The sequence below is a fragment of the Mesoplodon mirus genome, assembly GCF_964341445.2.
Source record: "Mesoplodon mirus genome assembly, chromosome: 7".
NCBI lineage: Eukaryota > Metazoa > Chordata > Mammalia > Artiodactyla > Ziphiidae > Mesoplodon > Mesoplodon mirus.
The window spans coordinates 26904412-26930065 of NC_138983.1; the positions used below are offsets into that span (position 1 = coordinate 26904412).

The 25654-nt window shown below is 43.8% G+C and overlaps 1 long non-coding RNA gene across 3 annotated transcripts in view; it reads left to right on the forward strand.

The window, feature by feature from the left end:
- Positions 1-1300: 1300 nt before the first annotated feature.
- Positions 1301-25654, forward strand: part of LOC309807206 — a 197026-nt gene continuing 172672 nt past the window's right edge. For all 3 annotated transcript variants that reach the window (XR_014294525.1, XR_014294526.1, XR_014294527.1), the window contains exon 1: positions 1301-1632. This is a non-coding gene — a long non-coding RNA (uncharacterized lncRNA). The remainder of the gene's footprint in view (positions 1633-25654) is intronic.

Sequence of the window (25654 nt, forward strand, 5' to 3'; positions counted from 1 at the left end):
ACAACTACTGAGCCCATGAGCCACAACTACTGAAGCCTGCGTGCCTAGAGCCCATGCTCCACAACAAGAGAAGCCACTGCAATGAGAAGCCTGCGCACCGCAACGATGAGTAGCCCCCACTCGCCGCAACTAAAACAAAGACAGTGTGCAACAACGAGGACCCAACGCAGCTAAAAATAAATTAAAAAAAAAAAAGACAAACAGCCCAAACAGCCCTCTGTGCCTTAGCAGACGGCACAAAGTATAGCCCACCTACTTATCCTCAGGATGTGCTCAGAGCTCTATACAGTGGGAAGTAATGCTTTTGGCATAACTGCGTTTAAAAAAGTTCATGAAATAAGGCACAGTTTGTTTGGAAGTCAAACTTCATAGTCTACACTTGGAAAAAAAAACAGAAAAAAAGAATGTTTAATACTGTTAAGAATTTTGAGAGAGGGCTCCAGATAAAAAAACAAGCACCATTTCAGCAATGTCAAACAAAGGGCCAAGTCTAGTAATTCTCAAATTATAGTAAGCAGACATTTCACAAGGCAAGCTTGTTAAAAATGCAGATTTCTGTGCTCATCGCAGGTAATCTAACTCGTCATCTATAGTGTAGGCCCTAAATCCTGAACCTACAACAAGGATTCCCCCAGTAATCTGCTGTAGGTGGTTCGTGGACCAAAATTTGAGAAACTGGCATCAGCAGTATTTTGCCAGAAATCACTAGGGTTGCTTGAATCTGGAAACTTCTCTGGAGTTTCCTTGTTAGTTGTTACAGGATCTTGGGGTTAAGGCTGAGAACACTTTTTCCCATCAAACAGGGCTCCAAGCCCAGAAGATGTGCTGGAGTGACCCACTTTGGTGTGGTTTTTACGGAGCCCGGTTGTGTGAGGCAAACGTTTGCGATGGAAGGGCTTTCTAACCTTCTTGTCTGGCTGGCTGTCTCTTTCCTGGGCTCACTTAAAATTCATACAACCCCCTCAGAAAACAAGGCTGTCAGGCTGAAAGGCTATACAGACCCTGGCAAAGGACTTCAAAATTTTAAATAGCAATTAGAGAAAATGAGAAAACAGGTCGGCTTGATGTTTGGTCCAAGGAATAGGAAATGGCTACTCAAAATTCGGAAGCACATTTTTGGGGGTCTTTTTGTTCCTCTCTGCACCTTAACTTTTTATGCCCTAACATGCTCCTCTTTCATCTGAGGACTGTCTCCTACTCTAGAGTGTGATCAAAGCGCCAGCACTCCAATCTTTGACCCTAATAAGTAGCCAACGCCCTCACAGACGCTGGGCCGGATTTGGCGTTCAGGCTGCGGGGTGAGGCTCTCAAGCGCTCGCACGAATTTTACTGCGAGCTCGAAAAGGGGGCGCCGCCTTTGCGGCCCAACTGTCTTCCCCATCCCCAACTGTTGCCCCTTCCGGCCACCGGCTGAAGCCTTGCTCGGCTCCTAGGCTCTCGGGTCAACGGTCGCGGGCAGAGAAGCCCACGGGGACCTCGCGTCGGGCAGCCCCGCGTCCCCGGAAGCTCAGGCTCTCGGGCGCCGGGCTGCGGCGTTCTGGGAGGTCGGTCTGAGCGCTCCGCGGCCCGGGCCACCGCATCACTCACGACCGGTCCCCGCCGGGCCGCCCCGGTCCCTGGAAAACACCGAGGGTAAGCACTGCGAATCCCGTGGACGTTCTGGAAGCCGGCGCGGGGCCGCGGGCGAGCCCCGGGAGGGAGTCGGGGTCTCCGGCGGCTCCTCCGCGCGCCGCGGGCACAGGCCGCCGTCTGACCCGAGCCCGCCCGGGTTTCAAATTCAGATACGCGGCGGCTGTGCACCTTCCCTCCGCTCCTCCCCGCCCTACAGAGCGCGGTGGACCTGGAGGCCTTTCATTGCGCGCGGACAACGCTCCTGCGTGGGACTGGGCGGAAATGTCCCTGGGCACCGGCTGTTTACCCCCAGCCCAACCTCACTTTCTGCCCTTGTACACAATGCCCTTGCCCAGCCAGGCCGCGTGCCCGTCTCGACAAGTTCACCCCCGCTTGCCAGCCAGGACCAGCTGCCTGCTTTCTCTTTGCTCAACTCATGAATCCCCTCTAGGAAACAGACCGGAAGGGGGAGCTTTGGGCCTAGAGAAGGCTTTTCTGTCCAAAAAGGCCAGCCTCCCGCGCACCTGGTTTTAATAAGAGCCTAGGGAGAAATACGGCCGGGGACCTGAAGAATCCCCAAGAAATTCTGTCTAGAGAGAGAAAGAAGGGCGCACACGGATTGTACTTGAGCAGGCGCACTCACTGTACAAGGCTGTAAAGGCCTCGTGCACTTTTCAACTTTCTTTGGCTTGGAGAGGATGTGGATGGTAGTGATGTTAGAAATGGGATATAAACAGCAGTTAAAAACACATCTATTAACATCAGAGGACAAGGAGCTTGCACAGTTGTGCACAATGTATTCTTTTCTACCCAGTTTTGGTAACAAACAAGGAATATTGAAAACAACCTTGCCCCTGTCCCATATTCCCCACCGCCTAGTCCATGTGCACACAGATGTTTACATAGTTGCATTTAGAGGTACACGGTATTCTTATTTCAAATTCTGGAACAAGGGAGGTGAATTACCTCCTAATAGAACGGAAGTCTTCTTTAGTTCTGAGCAAAAGATCTCTCAGTACGTGAGCTGGAAGTTACAGATTGTATCATGCTTTCAACCTATGTTATAAAAGTTTAAAGGATAAAGGACATGAAAGGCTTTTTAAAAAGACCCTTGTGAGACATATATATTCACACACATTTTCTTTGCTCTTCAGTTAAAGCCAAGAACAAATTTTCCAATATAGCACTTTGATCTTTGCACTCTTAAGAACTCAACTCTACCTTGTACTAGAATTTTGAGAATATTAATTTTTCAGCAAACATTTCTTAAACCCCTAATCAGCGTTAAACCAGAGAACTCATGGTTGTACTGATGTCCCCTCTGCTTGGAATGATTATCTCCTGTCTCTGCTTCGCTTGCTCGGCCTTACTCAGATCTCTGCTCCAATATCCATTTCCCTGCCCACCGTCATGCACCAAAGATATTTTATTTCTTCAAGGCACTTACCATGATCTGAAATTATTAATTTGATTATTGCCTAGCTCCACTGCAGTCATTTAGGGACCTGGCTGTTTTATTTGCTGTTAATGTCCTAGAACCATACACTGGCCAACTCCCGGGGTCTACCAGGACTCGTATTTAGTAAATATTAAAAAAAAAAAAAAAAAGTTTGCAGTTTAGAGTGTAGCCTTGGGATCATTTGCTAAGTGATTGTGACCCTCAAGGAAACGTCTCCTGCCCCACCCCCACCCCCCCTTTTCCCCCTGGGTAGCTTGGGCGCAGCTGCTGTGTGACCCACTGGCCCTTCTAAGGACCCACGCATGGTGACCCACCAACCCCAGGAAATAGGCCCTGGAGGCAGCTCAGGCAGTTTTTTTGGGTCCAGATCTTGGACTAGAGAGCGAGTGGGATTCTCCCCCAGAGGCTGGGACTGCTGGCCACACAAACCCCCTGACCCTTTAGCACTTCCTAGTGCTTGGCTGCATGCATAAGGTTCCAAAGTTCATGGTGGGAGCTTCTTATGAAAGATGCGCTGTTATTGTTGGACTCCCAGCACAGGGAATAATTAGGGGAGTGACATGCACTAAAGTCGAGGTCTTTCCTTGTGGGCTGGGTCATTCACGGAGCCGCGACTGGCCTCTTGCTGGCAAAGGCTCTGGATTCCTACGTGGTTCACTTCTCGGAGGAAGCCTGGATGACGAAGATGCTGGGAGTGGGGGCAGAAAAGTTTGGAATTTCCCGTGGTTCCTCGGGGATTGACTGTGGTTGAGAACCACCCTGGGCAACACCGAGGTAGAGTGTCTGGGTCCGCTTGCCTTTCCTCAAGGCCACTCTGGGCTCCCGGGGCCTTACAGTCTGCCCTGCACGTCCTGGGGGCGGAGTTAGAGACCGCAGCAGGGGGAGGAACCCCGAGGTTCTGGAAATTGACAGTTGCCAGCAAGGAAGAAGCTTTTCCTTAAGCTCTGCAGTGCCCAGCATGGTGTTTGGCACATGGTGTGTGTTTAATAAATGTTCATTCAAGTATCGAACTGTGTTTCAGGCCTGGCTGTGTCGGTGGACAGGGACTCTCGAGGTCCACTGCCTGGGTTCAGATTCTGGTGGCTCCGCCAGCAAACTGTCCCTCAGCATCCCCATGGCCCACACCCCTCACTGTAAGATGCGAAGAATGTTATCCACTTCATGGGGTGCTTATGAGGGTTAGATGGAGTAAATACTAGAAAGTAGTATACTCAGAGCCTGACACATACTAATAGAGTAGGTGCTAACACATTTTTAAAAAATACAATATGGGAAAGGTAGCAGTTACCTCATGGGGGAGAAACGGGAATGGAGTCAGAAAGGGGCACGCTGGGGATTTCAAAAGTAACCGTCATTTTCTCTTTCTTAAACTGGGTGGGTTTTGTGATATTGCTATTCTTTATACTTTACATCTTATAAATGTTTTAGTAACTGCTCCATATATGATAAAACATTAAGACTGCACACTCTGATGTCTCCTATTTATGTGACCTGTCTTCTTCTTGCACAAGCTTATGAGGGAGGAATTATTATTATTTCCAGTTTACAGATGTGGGAACTTAGGCTAAATAACTTGCTTAAGTTATGCACAGGTAAATAAGAGATCCCGGATTTAAATCAGTCTGTGTTCTTGACTGTTCTGTATGGCTTTCTTATGTGTTGCTGATATAGCAGGTTGTATCTATGCTTTAGAAATAACGAAATTCTGTATGGCTTTCTTATGTGTTGCTGAGATAGCAGGTTGTATCTACGCTTTAGAAATAATGAAATTCATTACCCTACCAATGGTCCACTGACATAAAATTGCACATTATGGCTTATCTGTGTGAATCAGTATATTCTCAACTCTGTGAAACCAAGACAAAATATAGAAATAAACTTGATCCAGAAATGGCTGATTGCAAATTGCCACTTCTAACCCTCTACTTGAAATTTTATATTCATCAAAACTGCCTACTATTCTCAGTAGTTCACTTAATAATGAGAAATGCTAAAATGCTATATATTTTAATTTAAAATAAATGCATATAAAATGGATGCCACTTATATGTGTTTTATTTACTTTTTATCTAAAACACATATGAAATCTCTCTATAAAATATGTATTGGGATTCCATCTAAGGTTTCAACAGAAGAAAGGTCCAGGATGCAAGAAAAAGAAAATTGACTATTGCTGGTTTAAGAATATAATTGAGGGGACTTCCCTGGTGGTCCAGTGGTTAAGATTTGGCCTTCCAATGCAGGGGGTGTGGGTTCGATCCCTGGTCATGGAGCTAAGATCCCCCATGCCTCGCAGCCAAAAAACCAAAACATAAAACAGAGGCAATATTGTAACAAATTCAATAAAGACTTTAAAAATGGTCCACATCAAAAAAATCTTAAAAAAAAATGTAATTGAGGTTTAAAAATTTGATAGTATGAAACAGCTAAATGTCATTCAACAGACATTTATTAAATGTTTTTTTGTATAAAGCATCGTGTTGGGCACTTAAGGAGAATACAGAGATGAATAGGATAGTTTGATATTCAAAGTTGTTTGTAGTCCTTCAATGTGTAACATGTTAATATACTATGGATTGTTTTGAGACATGATGCTAATCAAAACTGATTGTATTATGAATTTTGAGATTCCAACAATTGAAGTGTTTGGGAGAACGCAAAGAAAAGATCAATGATTTCACAGCAATTCCAGTATTTGAGCTGGACTTCAAAGTTGGATAAAGACAAGGGGAAAATGAGAAGGTGCATTGAGGAGAGCAAATGCGGGGTGTGGGGTGTGGGGTTAGGAAATCTTGAGACCTGTAAATAGTTCAGTTGACTAGAACTTTAGGTGGGAGATGAGGCCAGGAGGGCAGGTTGGAGTGAGAACCACGAAGAACCTCACTTGCCAGACTGAGGGGTCTGCCTTTCCTTATCCAGTTGGCAGTGGGGAGCCACTGAAGGTTCCTAAGCGTAGTTGTGACATGCTCAGCACTTCAGCCTAGAAACATTCTTCTGATGGTGGTTGTTAAGAGGGAAGAAAACAAGATGTGGAGACCAGTGAGGAGGTTTAAGGGATAGTCAAGAGGGACAATCATAAGGACTTCAACTAGCATGATGGCAGGGGACATAGAAGAAAAAAGTTTTGACAGAAGAGGTATGGCTGGAGCTGAATTTATAGTTTGATGACTGATGGAATGTGTTGACAAAAGGAGAAATTAAAAAAAGACTCTAAAGATTTGAGATGGATGCCATTGACAAAACAGAGAAGTCAAGAGGAGGAGCTAGGGATATTTTAAAATAATTAGTGCATGAGGATGTGAGAAAGCTGGAGTTGAAATCTCTATTCTGCAGGACTTCTCTGAGCCTTTGGAGAAAGCGTCATACACCATTTCCCCAGCTGACCACAGAAAGCCCCTTTCCTCCTCCCCAGACATTTTCAGAACGCTGTTTGGAAATGTATCAGCAGACCAGGCCTGCGAGGAAAGAGCAAGCCGAGTACTTTGGACCTTTAACAACATCAGTACCACAGTACAGCCAGGACACACCTCATAGGACACCTCACACCCAGGACGCTGGGTTCTGGGACCCAGGTCAGGTAGTATTTGCCCCTCTCTTCAGGCTGCTGTTCTAGGTACCACTTCATCATGTCTTGGATTTATAGCAAAGGGAAAGTGCAGTATCAACTTTGAGTGGAAGATGAGTGAGAATTTCACACTCTTTCCTGAAGGGTTGGGAAATTCGGGGGAGATTTTGAATTTTCTTAGGAATACTTTACTCTTCCTTCTGAGGGGCTAGAAGACATGGAAGCCCTGTTTCTATTATTGGTGTGCTGCTACCGTTCTTGTTTAGACATCATTTCCTTTAGAACAGGGTCCTTGGGTTTTGAAACCTCATGTATGTATTTAACACGAAATCAGCCAAATGGACTCATCTCTAGGTTTGCTGCAAGCTCTCCAAGTGACATTTAGGGACATGATTCCAGTTAAATCAAAGGCTCCCCTTACCACAAAGTCATCTCCATGATTTTTAAAAAACGACTTTAAACACAAATTTAACTATTTTAAAATGTATAATTCAGTGGCATTAAGTACATTCACATTGTTGTACAAACCATCACCATTATACATCTCCAGAACTTTTTCATCTTCCCAAGTGAAACTCCATACCCACTCATTTCCCATTCCCAACCTCCAGCCCCTGGCAACCACCATTCTATATTCTATTTTCAAGGGACATCATATAAGTGGAATCATACAGTATTTGTCCTTTTGTGTTTAGCTTATTTCACTTAGCAATCCATGTTGTAGCATGAGTCAGAATTTCCTCCCTTTTTAGACTGAATAGTACTCCATCGTATGTATATGCCACATTTGTTGATATCTGTGGACATTTGGGTTGTTTCCACCTACCTGTGATCTTGATTAAGTTTTTTAAGTGGTCCCTGCATGGAGCTTCCTTCCGCACAAGTTGGTGATGACTTTGGGGTTTGTTTTAATTATATTTGAGTTGATAATAGAAAATCACAAATCATCTCATTAAATCAAGATGTGAAATTGGATTCATTAAACTTTAGAGGAAAAAAAATGCTTCTTAATCCCTATTTCAAGTGGATTTGGATAGCAGTTCTGGACTTGATTGGAGGGCTTGGTCCCAGGAGCTAACTCGTGATTCCTGGCAGGAGAAAATCCCTCTTGATTTGGGAAGGGACCAGGGCTAGCTCACTGGTAGCAGTTCAGTGGTAGGGCCTGCTGTGCTTTCCTACCTCTTTGCATGGCCTCAAAGCAGTTGGGTAGAAAGGTGGAAAAGTCAGTAGGATGTTTGGCGATCCAGGCTCAGACACCATGGAGAAGAATTTGGGAGCTTCCCGGGGACATGCTGCTTTGGAGGCTGCTGTTGGTACTTAGTTTTGAGTTGGAGAGAACGGATTAGAAGAGGACTTTGGTGGAATGGGGGGACGTGGAAGCTATGAGTCCAGCGGTCAGCTCAGCTTCCCACACCAGCCTTTTCTCCTTCCCAGAAGGCTTTTGTTCGGAGAAAACAAAATAATTTTGACTGAGCTATTAGGTTGGAATAATTTCAAGGAAATTTAATGAGGTTTCTTCCCCCTTTGCCAGCCTCACAGAGAACAACCAGCTTTATCATGTGAATCTACCGATTCCCAAATTGTGCCCTGCGGTGCCTGGAGGTGCTGCAGTAAACTCACAGGGTGCTGTGAGATAGTTTAAATTTTTAAGGAAAACAGAGCTATACTCAACATCTGTGGGATGCTCAAGAACCACTAGCTCGAAGTGTTCGTAGTTTCACCATTAAATCATGCTACATTCCTTTAATGATGTCACATCTTTGCGGAGTTGGGTTTTTGGTGGCTGCTGTGATAAAATCGAGTATGGGGATGGAATCAGTGTGGAGTAGGAAATGAGGGGAGCAGCGTCCCATCTGATTCCAAAGTTCAAGAAGTTGTACAGTGCCCCATAGGTGTACACAGTACATGAATAAGTAACTGTGATCATTTAAGAATGAAATTAAAATTTTTTTCCAGTTTATCTGTATTATTCTTTTAAATGGCTACTAAATTACTAGGACATAAATAGTAAGTTGTTTGGACTTAACTACTTAACAAGTGGAACTGGTAGGTATTTCTTTCATCCCAGGGGTGCCATAAAAAATTGCTGAGACACCACCGGCACAGTGTACCAAGAGATTTTGAAAATCTTTGCTTCAGTCTATCAGAAAATTCTCAAAGTTGTGTATTTACTTTTAAATACATGAAATATGGGACTGGAGATGAGATGACAAGAGAAATAAACATTCTGCTTTGAGATTTTTCTGAATTAAGTAGCTTTATTTTTCTATTATAAAATTATTATGTATTGATTATTTAAAAAATCCAGAAAGATACAAAATAGAAAATAAAAACCTCCATGTTACCACCCTCTTTTTCCCTCTCCCCCACTAGAGATAACAGCTGCTAACATTTTGGTGGATATTCTTCCAGACTTTGATTTTTCCTGTGTATGTTTAAGAATAGATATTTATAAAAATTGGACCATATAAATTCTATTTTGCTTATTCCTTTTTAAAATTCACTATATTGCGGCTATCTTTCCATGTTAACATGAGTAGAGTTGTAATCACACATGATGTGTATATATTTACTTTAAACAGATTTACAAATATGCTTTCAAGGGAGAAAAGCCTTTCAATTCTAAAGGCCTTATTACTGACTGTAGGATGAGTCCACTATTAGAGTAGCTCAACCATGCCCCCTTGTGGCTTAGGGCGATATTTAACATTTTTCTTCAAATTTGTGTGTGAGGCCTCGCAGTCTGACGTGGAGGCTTCAAAAGTGAATGAAATAAGATCTTTTTAAGGAGCTTACAGTCTGTAAGAGGAGATGAAATATATAGTTAAATAACTATGAAAGGGAATAGCCTGTAATTAGGCATATCTGAAGAGAGCTACCCATACGAGGAAGGGGTTAGTTCATCTTTGAAGATTAAAGACTTCATGGCAACAACAATGATAACGGATAAGGAGTATTGAGTGCTTATGAACCAGGAGCTGCTCTTTGCACTTTTGTATAGAAAAGATAGAATTTCCCTCCTCTGGGCCTTTAAACATGGGTAGAATCTTGTCTTAGAGGGGTGAAGAGGAGATGGAATGAGGGCAGGGGACAGTACTCCAGGTGGGGGAACTGCAAGAGCAGACGCTGGGAGTTTGTACAGAGGGGAGTGGTGGGCCTTGCAGATTGCTTGGAGTGATGTGGGAAACGACATTAGAAAGAGGCAAGTGCCTTGAATCCCAGCCTAAGGGATGTGATCTTAATTCTGTTGACAGACAATGGGAAGCAATGATTCAAATTTTTTGATCAGGGGAGTATTTTATCAGAGCTGGACTTGGGAAGATTAACTTTTCAGCAGTGTGAAAAATGAGAGGCTCAGGGCAGAGGGGCCAGTTAAGAGGCTACTGCAATGGTCCAGGCAAGATATAATGCCCCTCAAGTGGTGCAGCAGAAAATGGAGAGGAGGGAATGGATCTGAGCTTGGTTAGAAAGCCAGCAATGACAGGATCTCTCTCTTGAGTTTTATGTTTTTATTGTTAATGTAAAACACTACGGTAACATTTCGTGAACTTTGAATGGAGGTCTTCATACCCAGTGGGTTTATTCTACACGAACTAAATAGAATGATTTGCCAGTGTTCACACGCTGATTTCCTCCCTCTCCTCCAAGAGACTGGTTCTCTTAAGGACACCAGCTAGACCACATGAGCTGACCACATGATCTGGTCATTTTGGCAGGGCCCAGGTCCTCTGGGAGGGCACATGATTCCTAGCCATTCTCTAAATTTGCGATGGTGGCATAGTATTTGGAGAATGATGTCACAAGATGTCTCTTTTTCCAATGAATATAAAACCAGAGGGAATGTGCTGATCCTAAGCAAATGGGATTTGGATTAGACCCGAGGAGCTGATTCTAAGGATGGGAGCTTCCTGGAATTGCACAATCAAGGGGGCTGCAGCACACTATTTTGTGGCCACTTAAAAAGCTGAGACAATTAATTGAGATGATTGGAATTTAGTGTGTCTTCCAAAATAATTCACTTTACTTACATTTATGAACGCTTATAAAAGAAATCCTACCTTTAATATTATAAGCAGAGAATCACTAGAGCAGTGATTCTCAGAGCGAGGTCACCAATTCATTGGCAAGCCATCAGGCTCTTCTTGATGGGCTCAAGCCTATCCCATAAATGTAAAGGGTGTTATTTTATAATAAAGAGTAAGACACATCAGCTCACATTTATCTCTTATGAAGCTAATAATAAGTGGATCAGACATCTTCCTCCCAGGTCTTCCTTATCACTGGCTCTCCTGTGCCCGTGTAGGCATGTCCCTATGGAGTATGAGGGTCCCTGCTGTGGAGAGAAGTGATTATTTTGACCGCTCTTTGTGCATTTCCCCAGGAACCAGTGAACATTTCTGCACTTCATGGGCCCTCTTACATATTGTTTCTTGAGCAACTATCTTGAGTTATATCACATTTTAAAGATAAGTAAGTTGAATAGGGAAACTAAGTCAGGGGTTTCTAGGGCATCCAGGACCTAGAATTTTGAAAGATTCACGTGGCCTTTTTATCTGAATGTTAGAGAATATGCTTCTGTTCATGGGCAAAGAGGTGTGACTGAATATAATATATAACATAATATAATGCAGTTCTTGAATTTGTGGATCCCTAATTATCATGCTTGAGCTATTTCAAACTTTGCTGGAGTCATAATTCAAAACTGATCTGTCATTGGTATACAGCAGTATCATATTCGAAACCCTATCAGATTATAGTTACGTACTTTATCACTTTTTTTTTTTTTTGTGGTATGTGGGCCTCTCACCGTTGTGGCCTCTCCCGTTGTGGAGCACAGGCTCCAGACGCGCAGGCTCAGTGGCCATGGCTCATGGGCCCAGCCGCTCCGCGGCATGTGGGATCTTCCCGGACCGGGGCACGAACCTGTGTCCCCTGCATCGGCAGGTGGACTCTCAACCACTGCGCCACCAGGGAAGCCCTTTTATCACTTTTTAACCATTTAAATTACATTCCTGTTAATAGGATCTGTGTTTTAACGTCAGCGGGCGAACTGGTGGATTGCACGGTTCATGTCTAGTTGAGTTTTTATGGCTAATTGGCCACATATATACTAAGCTAACCCCTCTATTTAGAAGTGAAGGATTTTACTAAAAATGAGCATATTTTTATTACAGGCAGCTTAGTTTCATCTGCTTAAGTAGTTTTTAAAAGATGAACCATTTTTCAGTACAACTGTATCTTAATGTGTTAACTGTATTTTTCAAATGCAGATTTTTTTCACTAGCTTAATGGGAATTCACAGAAATCATAGCCTTTTAATTATAGCCAGTATGTTTCAGTGCCAGACATTCTGAAGGATTCCAATGAACCAAAAAAGAACACAATTTCTGCACTGGAAGTGTGCATATGGGACCCTTCAGAAGCCTGACAGAAATGCCTGATGGAAGGATTTGAAACAGGAAAAAGATTAATAAAAAGAACGTCAGAGTAGGTTTCAGAACAGTTTAAATAATGTGTGTAGCAAAATAATTTTCTACACCAAAGGGTGGTTTGATTGAAAAACTGTGACTCTTGCCTTGTCTTAATATTATAAAGGCTAAATCTAACTTCAGTCCATTTGAACTACAAAAGCTATATTTTTCAAACCTAAAGCTGGTACAAATGACTATATTTTCAGAACTAGTTCAAGTGGTCTGACAAGCAAAATTTGGAAGATTGGAAGACAAGGGAACAGAACATTTGAAATAGAAAAGATCCTTGAAAGTCGGGAGTCTACAGTCATTGTAATGGCAGCTGTAAGGAAATCACAGGATACATTTGGTTACAGTTTGATCAAACGGAAAGAGCCTGGGACCAGAAGTCAGATGCCTTAAATTTTAATCCCTGCCATGCACTTAACTATCTGTGGGACTAGACAAGTCATTTAACCTTCCCATGTGTCTGTTTTTTTTGGTTGTAAAATAATGGTTATATCTACCGTAACCATCTTATGGTTGTGAGGATCCTAATGAACTATTGTGTATAAAACCTTCTTGAAAAGTAATGCTAAAGTGTTATACAAATGGAATTATTTCTGTGGTTTTGAATAACCACGGCCAGACAGAGAACATGCTTTATTTGTCATTGCCTCGCTCAAGTGCCTGGTGTTAAGGAAAGATTCCATAGACAGTGCTGAATGCATGGAAGCATGAATGAATGGTTCCTTTCGCTCTAGTTTTATTTTTCTCTGTCAGAGACTCGGGTCAAAAAAATAAAACGAAATGTGTGATTTGGAATTCTTTAGAGTTTTACACAGGTGCACGTACTGGTACCCATCCAAGTCTGAGCCACATGTATAAACACAAACATAGTCTGGTAGACGTCCTAGTATTACATGTGTACAGGATGTTTGGTGGGTTTTTTTTTTTTTTCCTGCAGTACTGGATTTGGCAACTAGAGCCCTGGTAGAAAATGCAACATTTTAAAGAAAGCCAGTGACAGTTGTGGCCCCTCCCTTTCCCTTCTCCATCCCCTGCCTCCCCTTTACCCCCTACTTTGGGGCAGCCTACTTGGTCCTCTACCTCCACTCATTGACCCAGTCTCCTCTCCCATCCTGAAGGCCTTTTATGGAGGTTATGGAGGAAGGGAGAGAGGGAGAGAGGCTTTTTGGCCACAGCCTTTTGGAAGAGCAGTGTTGATGATTTTCTCCTCTTTCAGCGAGGGAGAAACAGAGGCTAAGGAGTAATTCCTTCAACAGATTAAAGGGTGGAAATTCCTTCTTGCTTGCAAGAAGGGAAAATTGGCTTTAGGTTTCCCTACTGCTTGGGCTTGCAGATCTGTCCCCTGGCCGTCTGGAGAAGAGGAGAGGGCTGGAGCGGGATGGCAGGATGCTGAGGGGGCGAGGATGCCTGAGCTTATCTTGGTCAGGCGTGCACTGTTGTAGCGTTTGACTCTCTTGCTGGTTTTCCCACCTGTGAGGGCGGCCCACTGGGTGAGGGAGCATTCTGAAGAATCACACGTCCAGCCCCAGCCTGCCCTGCTGGAGAGGGAGGTGATGAGATTTCAATCGAGTTAGTTTGAGATTTCCAACGGAACTAACTAGCACTCAGTGACAGGAACCCAGAGGTAATGGAACTTGCTTGAGATCCACTACTCCAAATGGGAAGGGAGATTTGACAACTGTGATTAAAAGACAGAAAACAAAACAAAACCCAAACTTTCATGTTTGTCTGGCACTGAGCAGAGACTTCCATAAAGTTATTACCCTAATTAGAAACTGTCCTCATGTGGTTTTACTTCAGTTACTTCATCACAGAATCCAGAGTCTGAGCAGAAAAGACCTTAAAGATAATTCTTCCTAGGCCAGTAGGTTTCAAATGATGTTCCAGGAAGTCCTGAGGGGTGGTGGCAGCCCACAGAGGTTGCTCAGGTCCCCCTGGGGGAGGGGGGAGGATGGGTTTAGGTGGGGGGTGGGTATGGAGGAGGGTAAAGATGCCGAGAAGGTAGGTCTTCTGGTCTCTCTCCTCACCTGTAGCTAGAAAACTTTTGCTTGTATCTGCTTTATACATCAGTTTTCATTGTCAGATTACGTTTGTCCAAAGAATTCCCCGGTTAGAAGAAAAAAGCCTTCCTTCAAATCCATCCCCCTCATTTCTGAGATAAAGAAACCGAAGCTCAGACTGGGGAAGTGACAAGCTACAGGCCCCAGAGCCTTGAGTGGCAAAGTCAAGACACAGGTCATATAGTTTGACACCCTGTCCCAAACTGAAGGGTAGAGTTAGCCTCCTGAATTCAAGGTGCATTTATTCAGCAGCTATTAGATAGAGTCGAGCTGTATGGTTTTCTTCGTCTTCTTCCTCAAAGATTAATGCAGTTATTGCATCCATTTGGTGCCTTTACTGCCGGAAAAATAACAGCCAGCAGGAGCTTTCTTGGGTTACCTCGGTAAGAGATCTCTGCAAGTCAAACACTATTAACTTTAATGAAGCGGCTTTGATGGTGGGGAAGAGACAGCTGACACCACATTTCCCTAACAATAAACCACTCTGACAGATAAAAACAAACAGGCTCAAGATAACGTATAGCGTTTTGAGAACAGGGCCAATAATGAATGCGGACGGATGTGAGTTGGGGTTTCCTCTAAAGCTGTGTCCCTCCATCTGCTGTGGAAACTTCTAAAAGGCAGGGCAGGACGATCTAATCTGACTTTTACAGAAACCACTGCCTGGGTTATTATAAGAATAGCTCTGGGAGGAAATTTTAAATAAACCTAGCATCACCCTGGGCTCTTTCTGAAGACCCTCTTTGCTCTGATTTAGCCATCGGATCTGAGTGCTGATGGTTTGTTTATCCAGTTCTAGCAACCTGGGTCATATACTCCTCCACCTTCCCTGCCATGGGGTGACCCAGCCTGCTGCTGTCCTCTCCCTGGGGCGTGCGCTCAGCCTCCAGAACCGAGCCTGTGACGGGCGAGCATCACACACGGAGCTGCCGCGGCTTACTCCCTCTTAGCCGAGCCCCCTGGAGAACTAGGCTTAAAACAAAAGCAATTAACAATGACAACACCTAAAACAGTCACGGTTAGACCAGGTTTGGTGCTAAAGCCTGTTGGAAGCAGCAAAGAGGAAACTGGTGGGTAATTTTGAGCTCTGACATGATTTGGTCGTTAGTCATTAAATGTAGATTTCATTTAAACTATGGTGACACATACTAGTTTTTTTAAAAAGTTTATTTCAGTTCCCTCACCAGGCTGGGTCACTTAACAAAGCACCCTATATGACGTCCTTTCATGGGGGGCTGCTTTTATGTGTACAGTGGAGGAGGGTTCATTATAATTATACTTTTGAATTTTTAAGTCATTTTCTACATGTATTTCATGTATTTTCTAACTGGATCTTTACAACTTCTTTACTGAAGTAGATTTTCGATAGTTTCACTGATTTGCCCAGGTTCATCCAGGTAGCATCAGACCCAGCACTGGATGGATTTCAAGTTTTATTCCAGTCTGATGGAAAGCTCTTAGAGTTTTCTGCGTGTGCGTGTGCGTGTGTGCGTCTTGGGGGTGGGGTATGGGGGATAGTGGCTAGAAAGAAGAGCCTGCCTGAATTACTTATTGAAATCCACAGAACCCTAGTGTAGCCTTACACACGAGTCTATTTTCTCTGAAGTATCTTTCCTCTACTGAGACAATTAACAAGTTGCCCAAGTACCTGCTTTTATAATGGTAATAACTATTACATAGCAAGTGCCCATTGTACTAGGCACGTATGCAAACACATAATCGTATCTTTACCTTTCACACCAGTTCTAGAGGTGTTCTACATGAGGAAACTAAGGTTGAGAGACATTAAGTAACTTGCCCAAGGTCATGAAGCTTCTGAACCTGTGCTTGTCCCACTGCACCACACCATGTTTGGGTTTGGGTGTGAACACGTGGTCAAAGCTGAACAACAGGAGCAAAAGAGGCCCTAAATTGACCAAACTACACATTAATAATAATAAAAACAGTAATAACAATAGTTACCATACATGCTAGCCCCTATGCTAATATTTCACCCACATTGTCTCATTCACTTTGACAGTGCACCCTACAGGTAGAGACCCCCATCGCCCATCAATGCCCTCTACCCCTTATCCCTTGGTACCTAGCTTTAGATATTAAAATCCCTCTCCTGGGCTTCCCTGGTGGCGCAGTGGTTGGGAGTCCGCCTGCCGATGCAGGGGACACGGGTTCGTGCCCCGGTCCGGGAAGATCCCACTTGCTGCGGAGCAGCTGGGCCTGTGAGCCATCGCCGCTGGGCCTGCGCGTCCGGAGCCTGTGTTCCGCAACGGGAGAGGCCACAACAGTGAGAGGCCCGCATACCGCCAAAAAAAAAAAAAAAAAAAAAAATCCCTCTCCCGTTCTGTGATTTGACCATGAAAAAAATTGTATGTTAAATGCATATAGTTTGCCCTGGACATGCCGCATCCCCCTGCAAGCTAGAGATGACTTAAAGCTGGGGGAGAATCCCACTGGAGATTCAGAATGATCTTAACAGGCTGAAACATGCACTGAAACCTGCAAGAATAAAAATATGCAATTCTGTATTAAGGGCACATGTTCAGTTGGAGGCGATGGAGGCCTGCTTTACGGGTAGCCCATGTGAAAAAGATACGGGGCTCTTAAGTGTCCACAAGCTTAAGATGAACCAGCTATGTATGGGGCATGGCTACTGAAGCCACAGATGCAATCCTAGAAATAGTTCTGAACCACGGATTGTCCTGGGATCCCTAAGGAAACTAAGAGAGAATTATGTATTATTTTACAGATGAAGAAACCAGGCATCTATTTATGAGATCACAAGGTGAATTTGGAGTCATTTCCAGGTGATGCGCAGAAATAGACTTGCTTAGATTAAGGTCACCCTCCTTCACCTCACAGTTTCTTGTGGAAAAGCAGACCATCCCATGACGTGGTGGGCAGACGGAGGTCTGCGAATAGAGGCTGACCAAAAAGTAACCGGCACTCCTGGCTTTGCACAGATTATACCTCATTACCACATTCTGGCCTCTTGGTGATCCCATGACACAGTTAATCTTATTCTTACTTTTTAACAGGTTAGGAAACTGAGGCTTAGAGCAGTTCGGCAGAGGCTGCCTGTATGAGAATTTTAATTACACCTGGTGTGGGACTCTAACTCAAAGTTTGAAAGAAAGAGAAAATTCCCATTGCCCCTTCCCACACTCTTAGCTGAGATCAGATTTCTCTCTGATAGACACGCTAGGAGGACATGGGTTAATGAGGACCCTTACTGCAGGGGTGGGTGATGATGGCTGGGAATTAGTTCTAACCCCTGTGTGTGTTCAGGTCCCCGAGCAGTGAAGGGACTCGGGGCCCCAGGAACATACTTCCTTGTCTTCCAACATGAGAATGCCTCTTAGAGGCCAGAGTGACCTCTGGGTTTTGTGGGGTTTTGTAGGAGCCATCCGTGGCAGCCTAGGAGTGCTTCAGAGCTCAGATTTCTCCCAGGCACTGTTTTCTCTGTATCACAGCGGCCCTGAGGATACTGTCTCCAACTTTGGCCGCTCCAGGCTAACAGCACAACAGAGGCCAGGGAGAGTTTTCAATGAGGGCTGAAAGTAAGAGCTGCGTTAGGCCCGGAGTGTATTTTCCTGATATCCTGGCTTTTCTCACCCAATTTTTTTTTTTTTTTTTTTTTTTTTTGCGGTACGCGGGCCTCTCACTGTTGTGGCCTCTCCTGTTGCCCAGCACAGGCTCCGGACGCGCAGGCCCAGCGGCCATGGTTCACGGGCCCAGCTGCTCCGCGGCATGTGGGATCCTCCTGGACCGGGGCACGAACCTGTGTCCCCTGCATCGGCAGGCGGACTCTCAACCACTGCACCACCAGGGAAGCCCCTCACCCAATATTTTTATATGCAGATGAAATGACAGTAAAATGAACATCAAGGCCTTGCTCAAGGGGGGAAGGACTGCAGTGAAAAGTAGTCTCAGGCATGTGAGTGGAGTGCTCGGTGGGGAAGCCCCTGCCCACCCGCCTTTGTTTTCCAGGCAGAGAAGGATGCTGGTGCACACTGGATGTCTGAGCCTTGGCTGTGTCTTGACCCCTTCGGCATGGAGTGCCCCCTTCTGGGCGGCCCTGCATTAGGCAGTAACTGAGCCCCACACAGCCACAGCCCTGGTTTCCTTTTACCAGGAGGGTACAGGGCCCTTCAAGGGTCTTGCCCTGTTTTGTTTTGTTTGATTGGGACTGTTTTGTTTTATGTGGACTTTGGCCCAGGGGAGACAGTCACAAGCTTTCCAGGATTGCGGTCTCAGCCATTCTTGTGATTACCCCTGGCAGTAGCCAGGAAGCTGGGCTGGTTGAGCAATTATTAATTTCAGAACATCTCAAAGCTCTGCCCTCTAGTGGGTCTTTGGGAAACAGTCATATTCTCTGGGGAAAAAGAAAAGAAGAAAGGCAACATTTATTGCTAACATGCTAATGGTATTTTAAATAGAATGGCCAGAGAGCGGAGTGCCTGGAGCTTCACTTTGTTGAACACCTCTTTCTGCTTCAGTCACTCTTTCCTGGCCCTTGACTAGTTTGGGAACTGTCCAAACCAATTTAGACTATTTTAATAAAAAATGAAACGACACATCCCTAAAAACGAAACTCAGTTTGGATTCCTTGTTCTTGCTCAGTAGGTGCCTCTACAGCCTGTTACCTTGTAACTGTGGTTCGTTTACATTACTGACTGATAACCCAGTTGATTCTTGGACTGCATCAACCTCCTCTCTGTATTCTTTATGAAATATCCCTTTGGCATTTCTCACCCTATAACAAATTTTCTATTTTCTTGTGTGTAGAGAAGAAAATCCCTTTAGTAACATGTGTACCTTAATATTTAATTTTTTTCCATTTTTTTCAACGTGAGGACAGATCTTAATTTATACGGCAAGCTGAACTGTGTGCTCCCTTCCTAAAGTTTTTAACTTTACCCTTAAGTTGACTCTTGTCTACTCGGTGACCCCACACCCTAATTTTTCCGTTTACTTCCTGTACTGCATTTGAAGTGCCTATAAATCACATCGTAGGTCAACCCTTTCCTTAACATTAATAATATTTGTATTCTCGCTGTGCAACACAATTTTACAACAATGCCAATTTATTTTTTGGCAGTCTAGACTTTCATTCTTTTCTTTTTCAAAGCCCTATTAAATTTCAAGCCCCTCTTTTAGCACTTGCAGTGATGACTGCTTTAATGCACTAACTTTTCTCTGCTCAAGGTGTATCTGGAAAATGTCACATGTGAGCATCTAGGTGGGCTGACCCAGTTTGATGTGGGTTCAAAGCAGAATTGGGCCCAATCAGGCTGTGATGTGGAGGCAGAACCAGAAGAGGGGATTGGTGAGCCCAACCATGTTGAGTGGATTCTCACCTGATACTTGGGTGGCTGCTTACAGGCTTACTGCCCCTCCCCCCTCCATGTAGGTCCCTCCTTTAATTAAAATAACATACTTTAATGATCTTGTAATCATTGGTTTGTTTCCAGAAGTTATCAGATTGCATGTGGAGAAGTCAGTGGAGCAGAAACAAGATCCACTGACCTCATCTCCCCAGTCACGGAGGAGGGAAATTCAGCATTTGGTGTAGGGAGGATAAAAGCAGATAGAATTTTTATTTCAATCATATCTTCTAAGAGCTTAGTTTTTTACAATAAACTCTGGCCAGTTCCTTTCTTACTATTCCTCCCCCTTGTGAAAAAATCATTCAGTTGTACCCGTTTTTGCTGGTGTCCTTATGAGCTGTGTGTGTGTGTGTTGAATGTTCTCTGTTGGAGGACTTAGAATTCTTATTATTTGTGCCCTTACACAGTGTGAAATCATTGTGCGCCTGCTCAGGCAGTGAGCAATATTTACAAATCTATGGGAACTAAGGACTTCAGTGTATTGTACCTCTCATAAAATCATGAATGTGGCCCAATGTTTTAAAAATTGAAATATAGCGTATTTACATTATTGTATTACAATTGTGGCCCAATTTTTTTGTTTGTTTGTTTGTTTGTTTTGCGGTACATGGGCCTCTCATTATTGTGGCCTCTCCCGTTGCAGAGCACAGGCTCCGGACGTGCAGGCTCAGTGGCCATGGCTCACGGGCCCAGCCGCTCCGCGGCATGTGGGATCTTCCCAGGCCAGGACACGAACCCACGTCCCCTGCATTGGCAGGCGGACTCTCAACCACTGTGCCACCAGGGAAGATTGTGGCCCAATTTGCCTTTCAGAGAGGTGTAGCAGAGTGTTAAGAGGAAGGGCCCTTCAGTCAGATGAACTTTCTCTGTGACCCTGGGCATGGCACTTATCCTTTCTAAGCCTTATTTTTTTTAATCTGTAAAATGGGAATAAGGACAACATTGGGTGAGGATTAAACGAGGTGCATATAAAGCTCCTAGTACATAATGCTCAATAAATATTAGTTATTATATTTGAAGATGAAAGATCCATTATAGGATCAGCTTGTGTGGGATGCACCTGGACTGGGGGATCAGAAAGGCCTGAATCTGGACTCCTGCCTCATCCATGTTAGCTCAGTGACTCTGGACACCTCCTATAGCCACCTGAACCTTTGTGTTCTCATCCGTAAGTTAATGACCATATCCCTCAACCCCAGGGGTGTTGTGAGGCTTCTGTGAGATGCAGGATGTACCAGGCTTGGCACATAAAATTTAACAAATGTTAGCTGATCTCCAAATCCCCAAGTCTCCTAAGGTCATATGTACTGTCTCCAATAGGCATTTCAACTTCATTTTACTTGATGTAAGTCAGAGATAAAGAAAAGGCAACCCCTTAGAATGACACCCCCCTCTAAGTGAAAAACAACTATTTAACACTTCCTTTCTGACATCTTCAAAAACCCAGGAGCCTTTGGCTCCACAGTTTAAAATACTAACTTAACTGAAACAAATATTGCTGTTCTGTTAAAATTCAGTGAATGCGTATCTTGGTACAAAATGATGGATTGAAAATTCTAATCATTCTGCTGTAGGACGAAACTCCCTGACTGGGAAGTGGTACACAAGTTTTTTGGGCACCAAGCGCTTTGGGCATTAACAGTCTGGCTGGAAAGATGCCATCACCGCATACCTCCGGCGTGCCTTAGTCTCCTGGCTCGTACCTACTAGCGCAGCTCTGGGCAGAATTAAAAGGACTGTTTGTCTTTTGTAAATAAAGAATTCAGCTGATAATCAGTGCTTTCTGGGGGCTGAAGCAGTGAGAGAAGGGGTTCAATGACACGGGACCTATATGAAAGCTTCTTTCTGCTCTGCTGAGACGTCTGCTCTGCGGGCAGGTCTGTGAGAAACGGACCTGCCAGAACACCCTCTCTTGGTGTGAGCGGTCTGTTTTCTGCTTACATACACAGACTTGATTTATAATCCCAGTCCGGACAGCATCTGAGTCTAATTACCTGGGTATATGAAAGTTCAGGAGATCTCAACTAAGTTAGCAATTCAGGGATGCGCTTTACCAGAAGCAGATGGAAAAAATAAAACACTTTAGTTTATGACTATTTTTCTATTTGGGGGAAGGAGAAAGAACAAAAAGAGTTGCCAAATTGATCCTTGTCAAGCACTAATTAAATATTATTCATGATTAATTCTGATGTTGATGTATGCAGCGTTTTAGCGGTGTCATAAATATCTGAAAGAATGAAATAACTCACTTTGTGTAGCTATAATAAATCATGCATACCACAGTCCCCACGTGGCCTCCTGAGCCATCCCCTTATTATTACTTTTTAAAATACATACACTTGTAGCGACTTTTATGGTGTGTTATTAGAGATGTGAGAAAACAATTTCCTAATTATGCCTTGCTGCCATTTCATTTAATTAAAAACAAATGTTTTTTAAATTACAAAGAATGAATCTTTTTCTGTTATTTAGAGATAGATACTGAAATATTTACAGATGAAATGATATGAAACCTGGGATCTGCTTTAAAAGAAGATCCAGGTTGTCTGGAAGAGGGGTGAGTGTTTGGGGAAATAAATGAAACAGGAGTAGCCATGAATTGATAATTCTTGAAGCCCAGTGATGGGTCCATGGAAGTTCATTATAATATCCTCTATTTTTGTATATTTTGTAATATTCTATAATAAAAAATCTAAATTATATTTCCTTGGGAAGGGGCTCAAGTTTATTCTCCAAGAATGATAGTCAGTTTTCATTGTAAGCATGTGTTCTTTAAGTTACAAACCATGGCTCAGTAAATTTTGTAAATCCAGTTTGGGGTTGATAGACTAATAATGATGATGGTGATGAAAATACCAATAATAGCTTCTACTTAATTGAACATTAGCACTGTGCCAGGCACCGTGCTACTTGCTTTACACATTTATTTAATCCTTAAGACTACTGTGCAGGTTAAATATTTTTATCCTTACTTTGTAGCTGAATAAACTGAGACTTAAGGAGATTCAACTACTTGTCAAAGGCTACATACTCTATGATAGAAATGAGGTACCCAAGGTTCCAAAGCTAATTCTTACTCTGTTGCTCTTTTTTAATTTATAAAGAGACTATGCTTAGTGAGGCAGTTCGGCTGAAACCATAAATTCAAGTAATTTGAGCAGGAAGGGACCTTAGAGATGGCGAACAGGTGACACACCTACTCCCTGCTCCCATGCCCATGGTGGCAGCCATTGCTAATGGATTGGGGAACGGAATCCCACTCCAACATTGTGCCCCGGACAGCTCCATGGGCTCAGGGTTGGCATTCAGATAGAAGCCTGTTCATCCTCTCATTCTCTCACCGTCTTACCAGTTGAGAAAACTGAGGCCCAGGGAGAGGCAGGACTCACTCAAGATCTCAAAGCTGATAGGGGGCAAGGTACTCGTCTCCTGATGTAGGTCCAGGGTGCCTGCTACCACAATAGCTGAGGCTCCTTCCAGGCCCAACTTTCAGTGACGCTACATGTGTTCATACCTGCAGTTGCTTAGAACAGTGCCGGGTACATGCTAAGTACTGGATCAATATTAGCTATTATTATTATTATTACTATAAGGAGGGAAAATGTAAAATATACCAACTCTAAGATGTAAGGGCTATGAATAAAACCAGATCAGGGTGCAAAGGCATCTGCCGGTTTCCTAAAATAGTTACAGAGCCCAGGGCTAAAGCTGGCCCCACAGCTGCAGCCTCAGGCCCCAGGGCCCCCGGCAACACAGGCTCCTCGGCCTTCCGTCCCCGGACATCGCTCCTCAGGAATGTGCATGAAACGCCCCTCTCTGAGGGCTCTGTCCAGTCTAGATTGATGATGTAAAGCAGCCGACCTTTTAGCATCGCCTTTGTATGGCGTCAGCGGCGCCCCGCCAGCCTAACTGGCTCAGGCTTGGCTGACTCATCAACCACTGAGTCCCTTGCTCTGACCTGGCATCCAGGTTTGGGCTTCTCTCATAATCTCAGGCCTCCCTCTTCTCCTCTGAAGACTTCGGAATCCTTGGACCACTCTGACTAACACTGCCATCCACACACAGCAGAATTTCGTACATACAGAAAATGTTCTTCCCACAGCCTTTATTCTTCAGTGGCTTTGTGGGTTGGTTCTGCCTTCCCCAGGAGATCCAGGGTTGATGCAGGTATTGTGAATGGAGTTGGTTGTTTTTGTTTTTAAATCTGTGAATTAAACAGCTAATAGAAGCCCATGTAATTTGTGTGACAAGTGACAGCTTGTGTGAAAATAACTTACCCATATCCTGTTACACATTTGCATCCATTATGCTGGGTAAAAGCCGTATGTCACTGGTAGACCATTAAGTCGTAGTCACCAGTGTTTTCCTAGGTGAAAGGGTAATTATTTTTGCTGTTTGTTCGTAATATATTAATAGTCAGTGAAGAACGTTAGGGTAAAGGATTATTTCAAACAAAGTGACAGATCAAATGTGTGGAAGGCATAGTGATCCAGAGGTTGATAAGAAAAGCTATTAGTGCAGAGATAAGCTTGAGTGTGGGATCTGCACGTGCTGCCACTGATTGGCACTTCAGATAAAATAGGTGCATACAGAAGACTGAATAGAAACTATGGAGAATAGTTCCGCTTTGGATGGAATCAGCTGTGCTCTAGAGTAAAAGCACAATTTCCTATAATGTTACATGTGTACTACTGGAAGTACACAGGGTGATTTTAAGGGCCACATAAATATTTTTTGTCTTAATAGTTATGTATTCATCTTAAATGTGCTAGGAAGACATAAAAGCATACCAAACCTGTGATTTCTTGGATTATTTATTATTTATTTTGCTTAGGCTGAGGTTAAACTGGATATTTATGTTTTGAAAAGTGAGTTAAAGTAAATACGTAAATAAATAATAGTAAAGGTGGTATTCAAATATGACAAAAATTGAGGTAAGCATATGCGAAGCACTGATGTTTAAGGAACATTGGACTAAAGACTGGTTGCTTTGGAACCTTGGGATTTGCTTTTGTTCACTGGGGCTGACCCTGTGTCTTGAAATAATGTCTTATATTATGTGTCCGTCTGGAGCTCTTACAACTTTCCACCTTTGCTTTAAATTTTCAGCATTGTAGTATTATTCTGTAACTTGTGAAGCAAAAAACAAACACGTAAAAACCCCAAAAACTTGTGAATGTGATTCAAAGCAGGTACTGGGGGAAATTTATTGGATTTTTATCCTGAGTGTGGGATGAAAAGACTAAGGTCTTGAATGTGTGATTGGCTTAAAGATGAGCTGACGTCTTGTCTGAATGCTGCCAACAACTTCCTACTTGAGCTCTGGGATGACCTCAACCTGACCTCAGCTTCCACATCTGTAAACTGGGCGGGAGTTGAGATGATCTCCAAGTTAACTTCCAGCCCTGCCTGTTTGGTTCACTCAGAATTCTGGGAGACAAGAAGAGTGATGCCACCCTTAGTGGTGTGATGTTCTGGGAAGTTTAACGTATTTCTTAGCCTTCTAAGAGGGTTACTAACACCGTAAACCCAACTGATCTCTTAAAATGGACTAATGACTTCTTTAAAGGGGACACTACTCATTTGGAATGTAAATTCAGATGTGCTCATTAAAGCAAAACCAGGTCCCATTTCTTCTCCATCACACCCAGGATCTTCGTGGTTATTGGTGTCCCTCACCCAGCTCAGAGAGAGGGTCAAAGATGATTTCCCAAGTGAGGAGAACTCTAAAGCTGATTCTTTTAAACAGAGAGGGAGTTAGAGGAATAGGAAAGACAGTTCAATCAGAGAAGTTAGCTTGAACCAAGACCTGGAGATAAAAAAAGAACAGGGCTCATTTAAGGGAGATGCAAGTATTCACCAATACAGCAAATGATGGTTGCATTGTGTCCCTGTGTGCCAGGCACTGTGGCTTAGAGTGGGAGTCAGGATATAGACAACGGTTTCATCAGGCTGCAGTACAGGCGGTGGGGAGGGAGAAGACACGTGAGGGGCTGGCTCGCGAAGGAGCCTCACGAAGGGGCCTCAGAGGCCTTGCTGAGGGTTGGGACTTCCAGCAGGCCCCTGTCCCATGCGGAGGCAGTGGCTGAGAA